Here is an 18607-nt window from a genome sequence, read left to right as displayed (position 1 = left end):
AGTATGTAAGAGTTGCACTCCTGAGGTTATGTGTCTTCCCAGCAAGAAATTTTGCATTTAAAAGACCTCCAGTAGCCATCCAAACACAGCCCTGATGTCTACTTTCTAGAGTGCACTTTGGCATTGGCATTTGTCATCACTTTTGGCATTTCTTTTACACAAAATAACTTATTTACATTAAATTACTCTGGGACCATTTCCATATTCACATATAGTGGTCTAAATATTGTCTGGCTATCACCAGACCAAGCTCAATATAAGATTGAACATTGGTCTGGGGAGTCTGCTCTGTATTTTCTACTGCACAAGAGGCGTGATCAACGAGCATAATTCAAATGACTCTGTAGGCAATTGGATAGTCCTTCAGCCAATCAGACCACAAGAGGCGTGATAATCGAGCATAATTCAAATGACTGTATTAGTGCTGCAACGACGCGTCGACGTCATCGACGACGTCGACTACGGAAATACGTCGACGTTCGTGAAATGCGTCGACGCGTCGTGTCAGACGTTCATCTCGCATAATGTTGGCTTCTGCTCCTGGTTCTATCACAAAAACCAAGACCGCGAATATCAAAAGTATGGGAATACTTTAAACAGAGGCCAAACAGTGTTTCCCACACATAGACTAATTTGTGGCGGACTGCCACATAATCAATAACGGCCGCCACATTCGTCATTCATTCATTTTTACGCTATTTAAAAGACGCACGCATATTCGTTTAGCTGCATTTCCTTAAATTCTCTCTCCGCCCTTTTGCGCGTCTACTCACTCACACACACACGCGTTGCATTCGACCGTAAAACAAGTTTTATTGCATTTTGGCGCATTTAGTATGACATAGCTTTTAAAACCAGAGCAGTTGAATAACAGAGTTGCGACACGCCTTCATCACGCGGCAGAGCGCGGTCACGGCGCTCATATAATTTTAAACAAACCAGCGTGGTGTCAATCAATACAGACCAGTGTTTCCCAACCGGGATCCCGAGCAAAAGTTGCGGGGACGCACTTACACTTCGGTTCATCTCGCATCTGATGACGCATCTTTAATATTGTAACTTGAAAATAATGCTGTATGTATGTTTCTGTCGATGGATACACGTGCTGACTCCTCAGGTAGGCTACACTACAACAACAGCGATAATAAAAGAAAAACGTGGGCAAAACGGTCTCTCTTTGTAAACTTTATAAAACGCATGCGAGTGCTGCTGTACGTCCGAATATGAGCAGTCATTTTCACCGTCATCACCCCCGTGTAGCCAGGAGACTTGAATGAGAAGATCTGTCTTTGTGCACTCGCCCCAAAGCGCGCAAATATTGAGTTATCTTTCAAATCCTGTGCTTAAACGGACAAACTCACAAAAAGTATGTCAAAATGTCATAGCCTACTCTATGCCTTAAGTGAACTTTATACAGAAAATACGACGACTATCCGTGGGTCTTAAAGGGGCAGTAGCATTCACTGCTGTCTGTTTAATGTCAAACAAAAGATAAAGACATCACTCACTGCTCCTGACTGAATAGCTTTTGTAAGTTTAATAAGGATTATTTTTTAATTTTAAACAGTTAAATGTGTGGTTATTTTACTTTTGATTACTTAATTCCATTTCTCTACCTAAAAACTAATGTTAGACCTACCTGAAAATCCTGAAAAGCATTGTTTATTTTATTCTCATCTTTGCTCAATAGTATTTATTTGTGCTGCTGCTTCTATTTAAGTTATCTGTTCTTATTTTCTTTATTTTCATTTGACAGTAGTCCTTTTTCCCCTGAACATAGCAAATACCAAACTGTACTGAAACGTGAACCTAAAACCGTGATACAAAGTGAACTGTGAGCAGTCTGTACTGTTACACCTCTAGCGTAACTTATGCGAGGGGGTGCCACAGAATTGTGAAAAATTTCAAAGGGTAAAAAAATTAATCGTTAGATTAGTCGACTAATCGAAAAAATAATCGTTAGATTAGTCGACAGAAAAAATAATCGTTAGTTGCAGCTCTAGACTGTATGCAGGTGGATAGTCCTTCAGCCAATCAGACCACAAGAGGCGTGATAAACGAGCATAATTCAAATGACTGTATGCAGGTGGATAGTCCTTCAACCAATCAGACCACAAGAGGCGTGATAAATGGGCAAAGACCCATTGCTTCTCTATCCGTTGTTATGTTAAATCCGCCAATAGCGCGCCAGTTGGATAAGCCAGTCTGTGATTGGCACCCACAAAAGTGTAACAGAAGCAGTAAATTAATGTACAAGTTTCCAGCCTGAACTGTAGGGCGAAATCAAATCGCCAGCAGATCAGGCTGGGTTTGTGTATTTACCTAGTCTAAATACACAATTTTGGTGTTATTTTACAGGAAAGTTACATAACACACTGCTAAAAGTGATAAACATTTAAGTATATGTTGCCTGAGCTCTAATATGATACAACCTCCCAAACATGATACATACAAAAAAAAACCCAGTATTTGCTGCCATCTTGCAGAAACAGACAAAAATGTCTACAGGGTGCTAGAGCACACATGGCCTGAGTTATGCATTTAAAAAAATGAATTTATGGTGAAATTACAGCTATTGCTTGCTAGGTTATGGTTGAAAATGCTGAGATGAGACCCAATAAAGATGAAATTAGGCTCTCTATATATTCACAGCCCTTTTAAACACAGAAAATATATCTTCCTCTTACACACTAGTGTGTTTTTGGGGGGTGCAAAACTTTTTGAAATGTGTGAAGTCATCATTGGAAAGGAAAGAATGGGCGTTTGCCTACAAAAGCGATGACCTTATGTCGCAATGATATATAAGCAAAAATGCTGCTCTTTTGTTTGGCACGCAGACTGCTAAGTCTGTTCCTTGGCTTTTGTTGACTTAAGAGAAAAGAGTGTATAAAAATGGATGAATCCAGACTGGCTGCATTGCTAATGTCATGACTTCAGCTTGGCAGATGGCAGGAACAGTTAGGGATCTCATTAGACCAACCAAGCGGAGGATGCATCGTTGCAAAAGCTTTCATTAAAGTTCCATGGCTGGAATAGTATCCTGCCTTAGTATCGGTCAAAGTCAAGATAGGAGAAACAAGTGTTGCTTAGGGTTCGTGGCACATAAATGCGTGAAACTGTCAATGATGTATTCGCACTACTCTAGTAAATATTCAGGCCCCCGCTGAGCATGGTGAAAGGGATTGAAAAGGTCTAGGGAGCATTTCGAACATTTTGCTTTGTAATTAACTGAAATTTGTTCAGCACTAATGCAGTGTGATATGTGGGAATATGAAAAAAAGTACATTTCCTTGAAAGGGCACGCTTATCGATGGACCGGGTCTGTGTGTGCACGCCTGTGGGAGGAATTAGCTACTCCTTCATGTTGGTATTTATTTAATTCTGTATTATCTTTAATGACATGAAAGCTAAATGGACCCTATTCTAAATGGATGAACAGAATGACTTAATTTAGCAGCCCCAAGTCAATATGAATATGTTAGGACAGTTTGTTATTGTTTTCATGCAGTAGAAGTAATTATATTTATGTCCCAGTAATATTGTGCTATTTGCGTTATTTTAAGTTATGATTGGTGCTTTCGGCACAAATATAATGAATATTTATTTGATTGAGGACTAGAAATGCAACGAACATTCAAGTGTTAGCTTTGGTCACACAGCTTTCTAGCCTTGCTATGGAATTGTCTTATCACTGGCAGTTACAGGATGTATGTTTGACTTTGTAAAATAAATATGTACATATACAGTTCACTTCTTATTCAGAGTCTTGATCAGTTTCAGGCCAAGCTCTGCTGTGCTTTGAAGCAGCAACGCTTTGGATTCCAGGCTACTCATCGACGCTGTAATCGTCAGGTCTATTATGTGAGGCGATTTTCCCGTGGCACCTCTGGGTGATCGCAGTGTGCAGGCAAGGAGAGGAGGAGGCTTGAATGAAATTTGCATGGTGCCTGAGCCCTGAAAGCCAAACTATTTACAGGGAGCAGCAGCCTCAGAACCCACGTTTTAGCCTCCGGGTGCAAACAACTTGAAAGTAAGCAGTCAGTCTCTTTGATGTTTGCTCCAAATCTAAACTTATTTCAAGTATTGCTGCCCATGAGTCAAGGACAAGCCTAAATTGTCTCATGGTAAGAAGGAATACCAGGTCGGAGCCTTTGATTTAAATATCAAATATGTATCTCCGTAATTCGCATCTGGAGTGAGATCTTAATCATACACATAGGTAAATGATGTTGTCTTGAGTGGTGAAAGGTCTGTGATTGTTCGTAAATGAGTAAGCACAGCAGGGTTCATTACTGTTACGGGGAAGCTACATCTTGAGCATGCTCAACTTGTGTTTCAAAACCGGATCAGGAAATCAGGATTTTCGAAATCAGGATCTTGGAACGTTTGGTTTTGGTCTTAAAAGGATAGTTCACCTTCAACCAAAAATGAAAATTAACCCATGATTTACTTCCCCTCAAGCCATCCTAGATTTATATGGCATTCTTCTTTCAGACAAATACAATCGGAACAAATTCCTGGCTAATCCAAGAATTATAATGGAACCCCAAACTTTGTACGAAATATGCTTTATTTTTCGTTGAAACGCACCTCTACAGAATAATAATCATGTCTAATTTAGAGGCCTGCCCACCGACTCATGGAGCTGTTCGAATCGCCAGCCAGTAGCAATAAACATGCCGAAGAAGATAGCAAGATATTGTGAAAGAACACAATATTTAGAACTATATCTTTATCGTTCTTGGTGTGATCTGGCCTTTAGAGTGTGTTCTCAATGCCATTGTAGCCCAGCAACTGGTATCTGAGACAGTGGTGTGCCTCTCAAGTCTAATACGCTACCGATTAGTAACAGTAGGGATCCGCCTAATGCAAGCACACACACGCACATGCACTCACTCTCAAGTCTACGTAGACACGTTCTTGCACTGCGTTATGCAGAAAGGGCATCTAGGGGAATATGAACTCCTCGAAAAGTTACTTTCCAAGACCTAGAATAGTTTTACAGAGGGACAGGACAACAAAGACAATTGTAAGCCAATGGCAAGTTACACTGTTTCTAGGTCTTGATTCAGAGAAGACAACTCTCCAAACCTCAAGACCAGAGAAGGTCTGGTAATTCTAGTAAGGTTCCCGGCAACTTTAGATAGAGCAAGTAATAAAAACACACAGTAAATAACATTGCACAATCCAGAGCCTTTCATTTCTTTTTTTCTTTTAGTCTTTTTTATAAAAGGCAGCAAATCCCCAGCCTTTCATGCTTTAGAAGTTCGGCCCTTCTGCTGTTCGTTCCCAATCTTATGCCTTCTTGTGAATTTCCCTCCATTTTTCTTTACCGCCACTTACGAGCCAGGGGTCTCTCGACTCGGACCGCCTCAGACAACAGACATTTGAAAGCCTTGTTTGAAGAAAAAAGTGACAGTCAGAAGAATCCGTATTTAGACTGAGCCGTTGCTGCCACACCATGCAGCCTCCAAGCCATCCCTTTTTTCTTTTCTACTGCTGAGGTCCCTCAAATGCCCCCGAGGGTTTTAATGCCTTTGTCACCTGCCCCGGTGATAAATGTATATACACAGAGAGTTTGAACATGTATATGCAGCGACGACCTTCATATATGCCCTCTGAATAGTGTGAAACTTTTCAAGGTAAGCACAGTACTCCAAAACTTCTGAAGTTGTGCCGCATGCATCCTGCAGACTGATTTCGCTCATTAAAACAGTGGTCTACGTTTTTACGAACAAGGCCCCATTAGGCTAGCTTGCTCTGTAGATGCTCTCATCATTAGCCGATGTACATCTACTATCTCCTGCACTGATTCGCAGACCCCCTGGGCTTCAGGTTTCATCTCATCAACCCAGGGTGTGTAGATTTAAGACATCTCGCCTTCTTGCCTCATACTTTCAGCTTATTGCTACATCTCGAGCTAGCCTGCACTCTTGCGGCCCATAAACCAGGCTACTCGTCAGACAGGGGCATTTAATGAACTGATTAAAGTGTGGATTGGAGCCGTGCTAGTCAGTCTTCGTTTTCTTCTGAAGGGCAGGAAGATCTGCTCTTCTAGCCCCTGTCAAGAGGGGTCAGTCGGGAATCACCCCACCCCTTTTGTTCCCATCTGAACTGCAGCAGTATGGGATCAATCAAGGCTTTCACACCTCTTGCTCTCATGGAGAATATATTAATCACAGGTAACTCCACGGTTCAAAGGTTTAATTTACGCTCAAAGAGGATGTGGCGCGTCGGGATCAGACAAGCAGGATTGTCACTTTGACATTGTGGGCTGATGGATGCGCTGTGGCTTAAAGAGAAGGGCCTGCCTCTTCCCCCTCACGCCCAATCCTTCACCCCCCTCCAACTCGCATTGATTTCCTCTCCTTACCTCAGGTCACTGGCTGGAAATTGAATTGGAAATAGTAGGAAACAGAGGTCTATTATTTCTTGTTCTGGTGGCATTTATTTTTTTTTCATCACCCCCTTCATCCCCCCCCCCCCACAAATCCCCCTTCCCCAACTATCCTACCCCCCCTCCCCCCGCGCTCCCAGTGCCAGCATTTCAACAGACAGCGGAGGAACAAATGGGAATAGCAGTTACCGTCAGGACACACTTAAACGACTGCGCTGACTTTGCCTCGTCTAATAACGCCGTCCTCCGAAGCGAAAGGTTACGCTCACCCCTGCGGTTTTAGAGCACATCATTATGCCTTTATAGAAGTCTAGCTCCTCTCCCCTCTCCCCCTCATGGGAGCATCTCCACTTCTGAGTGAAAGGGGGATAAAATATTGGTGATATTGAGTTGAGCGGGTTGCTGAGCTATAGAGCAAATATAGAGAAAGGGCATCCGTTGCTTACCAAGAAGGTGAGAGCATTGAACGCAAGAATGAATGACCACACTGCCTTTACTAATTCTGAAGGGTTACTTTTTTAACACCTTTTTTATCCCACTATCACTATTGTCATATTATATGCTGTTACATGTTGAACTCATCCAATATGGAGCTCTTCAGTCGATCCTCAGATGTACTGCTTCTCAAACAAGGCAAAATTTGGGCTGTCAGTGAATATTTAATAGACTTCTAACCATAGCCCAAGAATAGACTAGTCATCAATCGTGGCTACACATAGAACATGAATGAAACCAAACACCTTGTAATCACTGTTGACTTTGCTTACATGATGGGACGGGGATGGGATGGGATCATACATCTTGCAAGTTATTTTGGCAAAAACGACATGTAACAAAAGGTTATTTTGGTTAGAAGAGGGTCACTTATAGCCAGGCTATTTCGCGTCTATAGTTTTCCGAGACGGTGAAATGGCGGCTATTGCTTGCTGAGTAGTGTTGGGGATTCCATTTTGAAATTGTAGCTTGCTAAGCTAAAAGTTATTAATAACTTCAGCTACTCCTTTGAAAGTGCTTATGAAGATTTTGTTGTTGTTGTTGTTCCTATAAAAGGATATTTCCCACTTTGTTGTGTTGTTTTTAGCTACTCTTTGTTACTAGTTTGTAGTGTAGTTAACTATATGGGGGAGCTAAAGGGGGAGCATCTTTTTATGTAATGTTTTGGGCTGTAAATTATATCATTGCATAAAGAAATGTTGCATGTTACCAAGTTCAAGGTTGTTTTGGCTTGAAATGGGGTTACTACTAGCGCCGGATGATATCACGTCTATAGTTAACCGAGACGGTGAAATGATGGCTATTGCTTGCTGGGAAAGGTGTAGCTTGATGAAGCTGTGAATGAACTGGGAATCATGGGAGTTGTTGTCTTCACATCCACAGGTGATGGAAAGGAATCCTTCGGACTCGAGCAGAAATCATATTCAGGAATGAACAAATGTATTAACGTTATTGTGGTATGAAGCAGGGCAGGCCGAGAGCCATGGAGCGAATGCTAATGATAGAAACCAGTGATTCACAACAGTATCGAGACCACCCGAGCTCTTTTCGCTCTGATTGACTGTTGCAAGCGACATGCAATTCATTAAAAAAATATATGAAAATGCTATTTTAGCCACTTGACAAAATAGTGTTGTCTCTGAGACATGGCAAAACATGGTACTCGTGGAAAATCAAGAAAACAAGCGATTCAAACAATAAGACTATGGGGATGTTCACACAGAATGCGTTGTTTTATTACACTGCAAGCTCCATTCCACTTTTCCGAAGTTTTTCTATGTAAATAGGCACTAGACGGATGTGTATGACGTTTGCGTTCACGTCTTGCTTCTTTTTCAGCGCCCTAAAAACGCGTCGCTCAAGTTAAAATCAGTTCAACCTTTAAAAAAATAAACACCATTTGTGTTTTCCCACGCTATTCCATTTTCAAAGCAAAAAGCACGTTCCGTGTGAATGAACACAAACCATGTTGAGCTATATAACAATAATCAGTTTTCTGCTGAGAAATGTATCCAAAAAGTTGCTCACATGTCTAATAAAACACAATGTATAAAGCATCTTTGATGTTTTCATGGTTTCTGCAAAAATAAAGGCGACGCAAGGACGTGGTCTATAATCAAAATTGCGTATTTGTCTGGAAAATATATAAGTCAACAAAATATATAACATTGTTCTAGTGATTTCTGGATTTTTTAATCAAACAATCTTAAATATAGTGCCTTTAAGTAGCTTCAGTGTAGTTTGCTACTTTTCTCTGCTAGCTTGTAGCCTTCCAAACTACATTGGAGCTATGCAGATTGGAAATGTCTAATATTTACCATTTGATAATTTAATCAGCTCGCTCGGCTGTAGAAATGTGCATTCGAACAATGTAACATTAAAAACAGATATGTGACGCATGATACTTGGACTTGCTTGTTATTGTAAAATCGGTGCAAATTAAAATTTGTCCATAGTCATGCTACTGAAAAAAAAGAATTAAATTAGTAGCTTTTGATGCGCTGTAAAAAAAAAAAAAAAAAAAAAAAAACGGTAATCTACTGGCAGCTGTGGTTGCCAGCATCATACCGTAAAAATACGGAGCACTGCTGTTTTTGAAATTAACAGCTAAATACCGTTTTTTTTAGCTAGAGTAGACAACTGTAATTTAACTGTTAATTTACAGTTGTCTACTGTATCTGAAAAAACGGTATTAAGCTGTTAATTTAAAAACAGCAGTGCTCCGTATCTTTACAGTATGATGCTGGCAACCACAGCCGCCAGTAGATTACCGTTTTTTTACAGGGAATTTTTTTACAGTGTGGTTTAAGCTACTTGTGGATATTAAACATGTATTTGATATGTAACTGTAAAATGCTAACGTATGTGTATATTACTTTTCCTCTCTCTCTCTCTCTCTCTCTCTCTCTCTCTCTCTCTCTCTCTCTCTCTCTCTCTCTCTCTCTCTCTCTCTCTCTCTCTCTCTCTCTCTCTCTCTCCCTCGTCTGTGTTTTATGACTGCCTGTTCTATGCGGTGCTCTCCAGGGAGCTTTAATTGACAAGTGTGTACAATAACTAATCAGCAGTGGAGGGACTGCCCTTTGTAATGATGAATTGACCGAACTAATTTCAGATAATCCTTCACGTTACCCAGCAACGCTGACGCCGCCAATTGATATTTGAAATACTAGACGCCCCTCGGTCTGCTCCCTGTCAGTCATCTCTGTATCACTTCTGCAGCTAAAGAGGTGCAATTCATAATGAGACGCTGACTGTGCGCTGCAAAGATTAAAACTTTCCTCAAGCCATTACCGTGCGACAAACCTCCACAGTCGCACACACACAAAGTAATAAATCATTCTTAAAGGGCAAGTCTAAGTGTTTGTTTTTTTAAACTTTAACCTATCCACATAATTATTTATATTTTTACAGCAGTTTAGCATTTTTAAATCCTACAGCACTAATAATTTGAAACTTTCCCTCCAGAGGCTAATGGGCAATGAGCTATTGGACAGAGATATTCTCCCAGCCCAATTTAGCCAGTTTCACGGTGCAGAGATGTTGAGTGTCTGACTTTTATTGGATATTAGGACTTTAATCAGAATTTCTGCGTATGCTGAAGGACAGTGTCAATAAAAAAAAAAGGCCCTAGAGACCCAGCAGTTGAAAATCCCAGGCAAATATGTAAAATTAGAAGAAAAGTATCCACACTGGGCATATACATAATCACTGTTTCTCATTCTGAAATATGCTACAGTCGGAGAATTTCCTTGTTATTTCATCATACGCTTATTGAGGGCTACTTGTAATGACCTTAGAGAGCTATCATAAGAATCAGCTGAGCTTGCCATGAGCAATAGCATAGCTTAGTATGTTAAGGTTAGATGAGGCTAAATATTTACGGCTGGGGAAAACTATCCTTCCTGCATGCTTGCTCTACAGTAATCAATTTTATCCATCATTTTTTAACCAAAAATTGCTCATGTTTATCTTTAACAGCAAGTTATCATAACTTGTGTTACTTACTACAGAACAATCCTTCCTGTCTTCATGAAACAGGAAGTTGAGGCGGGGTATATAAATGTTTTTTTAAGGTTGGTAGGTAATTAATAATTATAATAATCTGTTACATTTATATAGCGCTTTTTCTGGGTCCTCATGGAAGGGGGAAATCTCCTCAACCACCACCAATGAGCAGAATCGACCTGGATGATTCGACGGCAGCCATATTGCGCCAGAACACTCACCACACACCCGCTGATTGGTGGAGAGGGGACCGAGTGATTAAGCCAATCGGGAGAGGGGGATGATTAGGAGGCCATGATGGACAGAGGCCAAATTTGGCCAGGATGCCGGGGTTACACCCCTAATATTTTTCCAGAGGACATCCTGGGATTTTTAATGACCTCAGAGAGTCAGGACCTCGGTGTAACGTCTCATCCGAAGGACGGTGCTCTTTGACAGTATAGTGTCCCTCATCACTATACTGGGGTGTTAGGACCCTCTCAGAGCACAGAATGAGCGCCCCCTGCTGGCCTCACTAACACCTCTTCCAGCAGTTACCTAGTTTTCCAGGAGGTCTCCCATCCAGGTACTGACCAGGCTCAGCCTTGCTTCGCTATAGGCTTCGCTTTTTTCCGTCTTGGTCTACAGGGTGATATAGCTGCTGGACAAGTGGATTAAGAGGGTGTGGCATTCTAGACAGCATTTGATTGGACAAAAATCTGTGTAGTGCAGGATGAGTAATCTCTATTCTTGGTCCGTTTTTTCTGGATAAAAAAAATAAATTAATACTTATATTCAGCTTTAATATCAATACTTTTATATCAGCCCGTACACACTGAGAAGTGTTTAGCTGTATATGTAAAACATTTGCATCGTATCTGTATTTCGTCCAGACGGATCTGAGGTTTTGGGAGCCTAAAACCACAATTTTTTGAAACCTGGTCCCATAGTGGATAAATCTGAAAAATGACATTGTGTTTTCGTGTGTACAGCAAATCCATATATTTTGTGAAATGACGGTGTCATTACCCCACGATTCGACCTTAGTCAAACACCACATGTGCATACTCGAAGTCTTCTCAGTTTGTATTGTATCTCTGTGGCAGAATCCCAGCGCCACATACTGGTCTGGCACATTTATGGATTTTTTTTTTAAAAACAAGGAAAAAAAAAAAAATTGGATAAGGAATGCTCTGGCTTAGTGGATCTGGCCTTACATTGTTAGAAATATATATTTATTTATATCTCAAATAAATGCTGTTCTTCTATTCATTAAAGATTCCTGAATAAAACCTGTATCTCGGTTTCCACAAAAATATTAAGCAGCAAATACATTTTTATCATTGGTAGTATTATGAAATTTTTCTTGAGCACCAAATCAGAATATTAGAATGATTTCTGAAGGATTATGTGAATCAACAGTTATTTTAAATTGTAATAATATTTCACACATTTTACTGTACCAAACTTTGGAACGGTGGTGTATATGCCTAAAGTCATATCTACATTTTGGAGTACTCTAGCATATACAGTAGCTTGGCTTAAAGCCACTAAACTTTCTTTTGCTGTAGTGCTGCAGATTCAGCAGCAGGAAACACTGCATTGTGTTATTATAAAGGCTCACAGACTTTGATTTAATACGGCATTCATCCTCACAAACAAAAATATCATGTGAAAATAGATATAGATGATAATTGCCTTTACACTAGAAAGAAAAATGATTATGGATTCAACATTTCCAGGTCAACGAAAATCATAATGAAGATTGGATATGAGCAAATATATTCTTATGCTTATGACCACAAATGTAATCAAACTAACCCAGGGTTCAAAAGGCAAAACAGTAGTAGGAAATGACAGCCGATGACCAGCATTTCAATGCATAGATAGTTACAGTATTTTATTAAGTATCAATCACACCTTCCTAAAAATGGGCTTGTCAAAGCTTGCAGATAAAGCCTATAAAGAGGAGAGGGAGAGAGAGTCTCTCCCTCAAATCTATTTTTAATAAGTGTTAGGGGAAAGGGAGGCTTGGAGCATTGGGATTGAAGCTCCACTCTTGCTAGTTAAAACCCCACAAGACTGAGGCAGTGAAGAACCTCTCCTCCATAAGCTAGCTACTTTAAAGACCAGTGGTTGTGAGGGTGTGAGCAAAACCAGGAGTCCAGCTGTTTGAAGTCAGTAGTTAGGATGTGTGGCACAAATTTTGTGAGAATTGCCAGGTTATGTGACTTAAATCATTGAAGATTGCTACTACTGCATTTACATGGCCCCCCAAAAAAAGTATTTGGATGCTTAAGTCATAGTTAAAATATAGAAATGTTTGTGCATTACATAACAAAATATCAAACCAAATAAATATAGAAAATAGGGGTATTTTGTGTCTTAATTCAATGACGTTCTGATCTTTTTTAAGTGACTTTTTTAGTAAGTTACATTGTTACACCAATAAATGGCACAAATTATTGTGTTCGAACCATTGAGTTATTTATTAACCTGATTCATTCAGGGACAAATTTAGTCTTTTTAAGTGAGTCGTTAAATTCTTCACTCAACCGATTCACTTAAATTCAATTCTTATTCATTCTGGAATAAATCGATTGGGTCTCTTAATGGGTCAGTCAATGAATCATTGAATCAACTAAATCATTCATGAGCAAAACAAAATGTTTTTGAGCAAGTCATTGAATCATTTACTCAATCCATTTGTTTTTTGGACTTTCTTCTTCTCAGAGAAAAAAACATTTGGCAGTACTGTTTCTAATACGTAATTTACTCAAAATTAACTCCTTGTTTATTGAACTGCTGTATAAAAGGAACATCACACTTATCTTTATTGTGTGATATTACTTACATTTTCCCTTTTAGACATCCATTGGTTAAAGTTTTAGCATTGGACTTTGCAATACCATGTCGTTGTTGTTTTTTTTCCATGTTTAAATACAGAACATAGATAGTACTCGCGCAGATTGAGATGACATTACCTGTAATTGGCCCATCCACTGAAATGCAGCACTTGATTCATCTAATATGATTGAAATTCCCTCAGGTTATGTTAGATGTCTGTCTGACCACCCAGATATGTTCATCTTCTATTTTGGACTTGATCCTAATAAGCTTTAAATGGCATAACCAAGTCAGGATGTTTCTGTCAAGCTGAGCTATCCTATTTACTTCTATAAATTACACACCCCACACAGAGAGTGAAGATGTATCTGCTCAAAGTCAATGTCAGGCCTACGGGTCTCTCAGCTACTACACTATCCCGAGCCAATTTCCTGCAGTCTTCTCCAGACTGCATTAAACAGCATGACAATGAGAGAGGAGGTGAGGAGTTAAAGGTTTATCAGTTTGCAGCACACTGTAATTTTAGTCTGTTTACTGTACGGAGGAAATCAACCTGTTATTATGAAATCACTGAGATATGGGACTAGCTTTCGGAGGCTTATGTTTTTATTTATGTATTTGCCACTTTACCTTATCCAGCATTTTTTCCATCGGTAACTGTTAACTCGGCAGATTTGGAAGTCAAAGTGCTGCTCAGAGCAGCTCGTGAACACACCGAGATTAGAGAATGAATATGGATTTAAAGATACATTCGGGATGCTCTGACCTCGTGTGTAATGATGATTGCGAAATTGCAGTCCCACCGCTGACCTGACTAGTCCAGAGATACCATTTCTATTATGTATCAATAACGATATCTGCAAACAGCAGCGTAGGATTGAGCTGGAAACTGAGCAGTAACATATAAAATATGACATGAGTGTATATTTCATTACATTTTCTGTAGGTCTGTAGGAAATAACAAAGCCAACATGGCAGATGGAGTATATCCGGTTTACAATCATAGTACATACATTCATATTATAATATGTCAAAGAAAAATGTATAATTTGCGAAGTTCATTCCTTATCAAATTACTACCTACTCGGTATGCAGTTTCTGTCGCAAAGATTGTTTCTCTTCAAATGAGGTACCTACTCAGACAGTATGCAGTTTCAGTTGCAAGTTTGTTTCTCATCAAATGTCGGTATGTGATGTTGGTTGTGAAGTTTGTCCATTATCAAATTTAGTTCTTACTCAGTATGCAATTTTGGTCGCAAAGTTTATAATTCATCAAATGTAGTACCTACTCAGTATGCGATTTTGGTCATGAAGTTCCTCATAGCCTGACAAGCCAGACCCCCATCAAGATGTTTGGTCTGGAAACTCACCATTGACAGGGCTCAATCCAAGGGGCGGGATAAACGGTTGTCTTTCAAACTCTCTCTACACGCGATAGGATAGCGCTACAACCAACCAGAGCAACGAAGGTGAAACAGAGCTTGTTGATAGATTAAACATTCGCCGTATCCGGTCAGCAAAACTCCGAACACATCTTCCCTTCTTAAGAATGACTTCAGTGCCGTTCTTTGTTCTTTTCTCAGAGAAAAGCTTAACTCCGAGTCACGGTCAAAGCTGATTCGAAAGACCGCCGTTCGCCAGTTTCTGTGTTTACTAGAAGCACGCAAACGCAACTCGGCCGTCGTCATTATGGCCCCGCCCACCGACTCTATACACACTGGCCCTCATTTATCAATCTTGCGTAGAAACGGGTGTACATGTTGGCGTAAGATTATGCTTACACTCCTCTCACCGCCTGATTTATGAAACTGTGCGCACCTCTGCAATTCAGGTGTACGCAATACTTGCCCTTGATAAATCCCGCGGCTGAAAACGATCGTCATTAGAATAACACGCCCCTATATATTCAAGTCTCTGCCTCCCGCACGCCCTCATTTTACGCCATGGACAAACAGAAGACGGCAAAGAAGCGAAACTTCTCCGACGTGGAGATCGGGCGCGCTCAATCATCTCTTTAGTCCACTTAGTCAGGGCACTGATTAGGACATAAGTCAACGGGCTGACTCCCTGATCAGTGCTCTGACTACTGACCTATTGAGATGATTGAGACGCGCCCATCGAGACCATCACCAGGGAAGTGGAAAAAAAACCCGAAATTGTTTTATTTGGGAGTTTAAAGAGTGGGATTAAAGGCGCTCACAAAAACAAAATATGGACCCAAATTACGAGTAGCTACTGTTAGTGTGGGGGTTGAGAAGCGCACTCCAGCAGTTTAAATAGCTGTTTGGATGATAAATTACCATCACTGCATTATTTTACAGCACGTTTTGAAACAATTAGCATTTAATTTCGTATCACGGCACATGTATTGGGGTGTACAATAGTGATGATGATGTGATGTGGAGTAAGATTCATTCACATTAATAATTACATGACAATTTGTAAGATTCTTCTTCTTATTATTATTATGATTATTATTCTTAATGACGCTTGTTATTTAGAAGAAAATGCCGTTTTTATTGATTTTATTATTATTTAAAAGAAGAAGGCCATTTTGTCAGTCTGAATTATTTTAGTCCCAGTCCGTGCGCAGCTGCTGGGCCAGGCGGGGGCCTGAAACGTCAGATAAAGCGCACAGGCTCGCGACTGGAGGAATACATATGCCTACAGATCAAACACTTTGGTAAAGTCACACAAATTAAACATTGACGTTCATGTTACACAAAAATAAACACTAAATGTTGTTGTTGTGGTTTTTAACAGTGGGTCATATAGCATATCTTGTCAGTGCGTTTTGTGGTGTTAGGAATTGTTTTTCTGCGCATTTTCGCACTAACTCAAACGTGCGTACACCACCTCCTGAGCTGGCGTAGGATTTGAGCGTGCCGTACGCCAACGTCCATATTGATAAATCTCAAAGTCACCGTGGGTTTGGGTGTACGCTGGAAATTTGGTGTACGCACTTTTGATAAATGAGGGCCAATGTGATTGGCCCGCCAAGAGTTAGGGGAATACAGCTCAGAAGGATATTGAGAGTTGCAAGACGACACTCGCGGGCAGATTAGATTTGCTGCCGCTAGGGTGCGTCTAGATTTCTAGGCTACGTTCCTCATCAAATGTAGTACCTACTCAGTATGTGATGTTGGTTTGCAAAGTTCATTGCATTCGATTCTCTGGCGAAGTTGCTCATCAAATTTAGTACCTACTCAGACAGTACTCGATTTCAGTCTTAGATTTGAAATCGAAACTAGTTCCTACTCAATGTGATGTTGGTTGTGAAGTTCATTCCTCATCAAATTTACTACCTACTCAATATGCGATTTCTGTCACAAAGTTTGTTCCTCATCAGATGTAGTGCCTACTCAGATAGTATGCTATTTCGGTTGCAAGTTTGTTTCTCATCAAATTGAATACCTACTCAGTATGTGATTTTGGTCATGAGATTCGTAACTCATCAAATGCAGTACCTATTCAGAAAGTATATGATGTCAGGCAAACCAAATGACTGAAAAATAATAATGAAAACTAATGAAATTTTCTCTTATGTCACACTTTGTAATGTTTCCGTTCACAATTTCCAGCTCATTCCTATACCGCTGTCGGCAGATAATACTATTGATACATAATACAGATGTTATCTATGGTCTAGTCAGGGTCCGGGGTGGGACTGCAATCATCACTACACATGAGGTCAGAGCATCCTGGACGTATCTTTTAATCCATATTTATTCTCTAATCTCGTTTTGTGTTCACGAGCTGCTCTGTGCAGGGCTTTGACTTCCAAATCTGCAAAGTTAACAGTTAGAATTTCATTCTTCTTAGTCCGTGTTACTCTGAGTGATTTGCATATCATTTTAGTCTGTAAGAATAAGATACGTAATTAACACTATTAGTCATAAAAGTTGAATAATTAGGCCTAATTGTTGCACCATCTAAGAATATTATATATTTTTCCTCAAGAAGTAGGCTTGGTTTGGTTTGGTTCATTAATATTAATTATGTGAGGTACATTTTCTTAAAGGGGTGGTGTGTAATATTTGGTCAGAAAAAAAAACATTTAGCCAATATTGCAGTCAGGCTGGCCAGCTTCTGCTCTCCCTATCATTTATGAGTTATCACTCTTATTCACTCACCTCTCGTCCTCTGTAGCAGCTTCGCTTTGCTCCTTGAAGAATCCCAGAAGGCTAGAACGGCCTCTTCACTCTGTCGTTTTTATGAGCGATGTTGGGACTCATGCCTGCTTTGCTTTTAACCTCTTAATGAAGTTTGTTGTCTCGTGTCTGTAGACCACTGTGTCCTCCGAAAAGGAAGAAAGGGGAGGTTAATGATTAGAGTGCACTACAGCATGTGGCTACCTCATTAGCCAACCAAAACTAATGTGGTTGAGGGGCTTGTGAGGAAAAGTGTGTGTGGAGTTGGTTATAGTGAAGGGGTTTCGACCATGTTAAGGATTGAGAAATGAGAAAATAATTAAGAATCGGGTTGGGAACTGTTATGTACATCAGCTACTGTACAAGCAAAAGAAGCTGTTTATGTAATAGAAACAGCCATAAATGTAATGAAAAACGAAATCCATATCATAACCGACTCCAAAGGGCCAAGCGAATGGCATTATGAAGGTAGGCAGTATAAATAGCCCTGCAGTATTGTAAATGTTTATATACTACAGCTCGCGTGGACATCGTGCGGCGGTCTGGAGATTTATGGCCGCCGCTGTAATACGCTGAAGGCGACACAAGGTAGCAGGTCATATTTCACACGTGTTATCATATCGAGTGTAAATTTGCCGTGAAGTATACGGAGGAGATAAAATATTTTAAGCCGTTTCTTCTACTGTTTCCTCCCCCACGTCCTCCTCATTCGAGAGCGAATATTAGCCTCGAGACTCCTACACACGAGAGGTTTTATATGCGCGCGGTCAGTTATAATATGTTCAAGGTTTCCCGCCGCAACCGAATGCGAATGACGCGTCAACCAGGGACCAACTCGTTTTGATTACACCTTTAGAATTTTCTAAACGCTGAATGTTAAACAACCCAGGCCTTATACCTCCCTCGCTTTTCTGAGAAAAAGCACCGGTGTTAAAATAGGACCTTACAGGAGAGCTATAAGCCATTGAAGAGTGCTATTAGAGCGCACAGATATTTCCCCCCTCGTTTTAACGTCGTTTGTGATCGAATGGTGACATGGAAAATGTGTTGGCCATTTGCTTCAAGTCTCCCTGTGATTTATACACACTGTCTGAAGGCCATCTCCGCAGCCGGCTGTTTTTATTTTATGTGTTGACCTAGCAGTTAACTGCAGGCGCAACCAGAATACCGCAAATCTATTTAGATTAAACCATGCGGTGCTTCGGTTCACTTAGTTAACGCCTGCAGGATTTAG

The 18607-nt window shown here is 40.3% G+C and overlaps 1 protein-coding gene and 1 long non-coding RNA gene across 21 annotated transcripts in view; one reads left to right on the top strand and one right to left on the bottom strand.

Annotated features, from left to right (window-relative positions):
* The window catches only part of celf5a (cugbp, Elav-like family member 5a), a 285909-nt gene that overhangs the window by 197400 nt on the left and 69902 nt on the right, over nucleotides 1–18607 (top strand). The window lies entirely within an intron of this gene.
* Nucleotides 17428–18607, bottom strand: part of LOC137040379 (uncharacterized) — an 80622-nt gene continuing 79442 nt past the window's right edge. Inside the window, exon 3 of the long non-coding RNA XR_010897890.1 lies at nucleotides 17428–17512. This is a non-coding gene — a long non-coding RNA (uncharacterized lncRNA). The remainder of the gene's footprint in view (nucleotides 17513–18607) is intronic.

This window comes from Pseudorasbora parva, chromosome 14 (genome assembly GCF_024679245.1).
Source record: "Pseudorasbora parva isolate DD20220531a chromosome 14, ASM2467924v1, whole genome shotgun sequence".
NCBI lineage: Eukaryota > Metazoa > Chordata > Actinopteri > Cypriniformes > Gobionidae > Pseudorasbora > Pseudorasbora parva.
The sequence above is the reverse complement of the archived record's forward strand: the minus strand, read 5'-3'. Positions and strand labels throughout refer to the sequence as shown.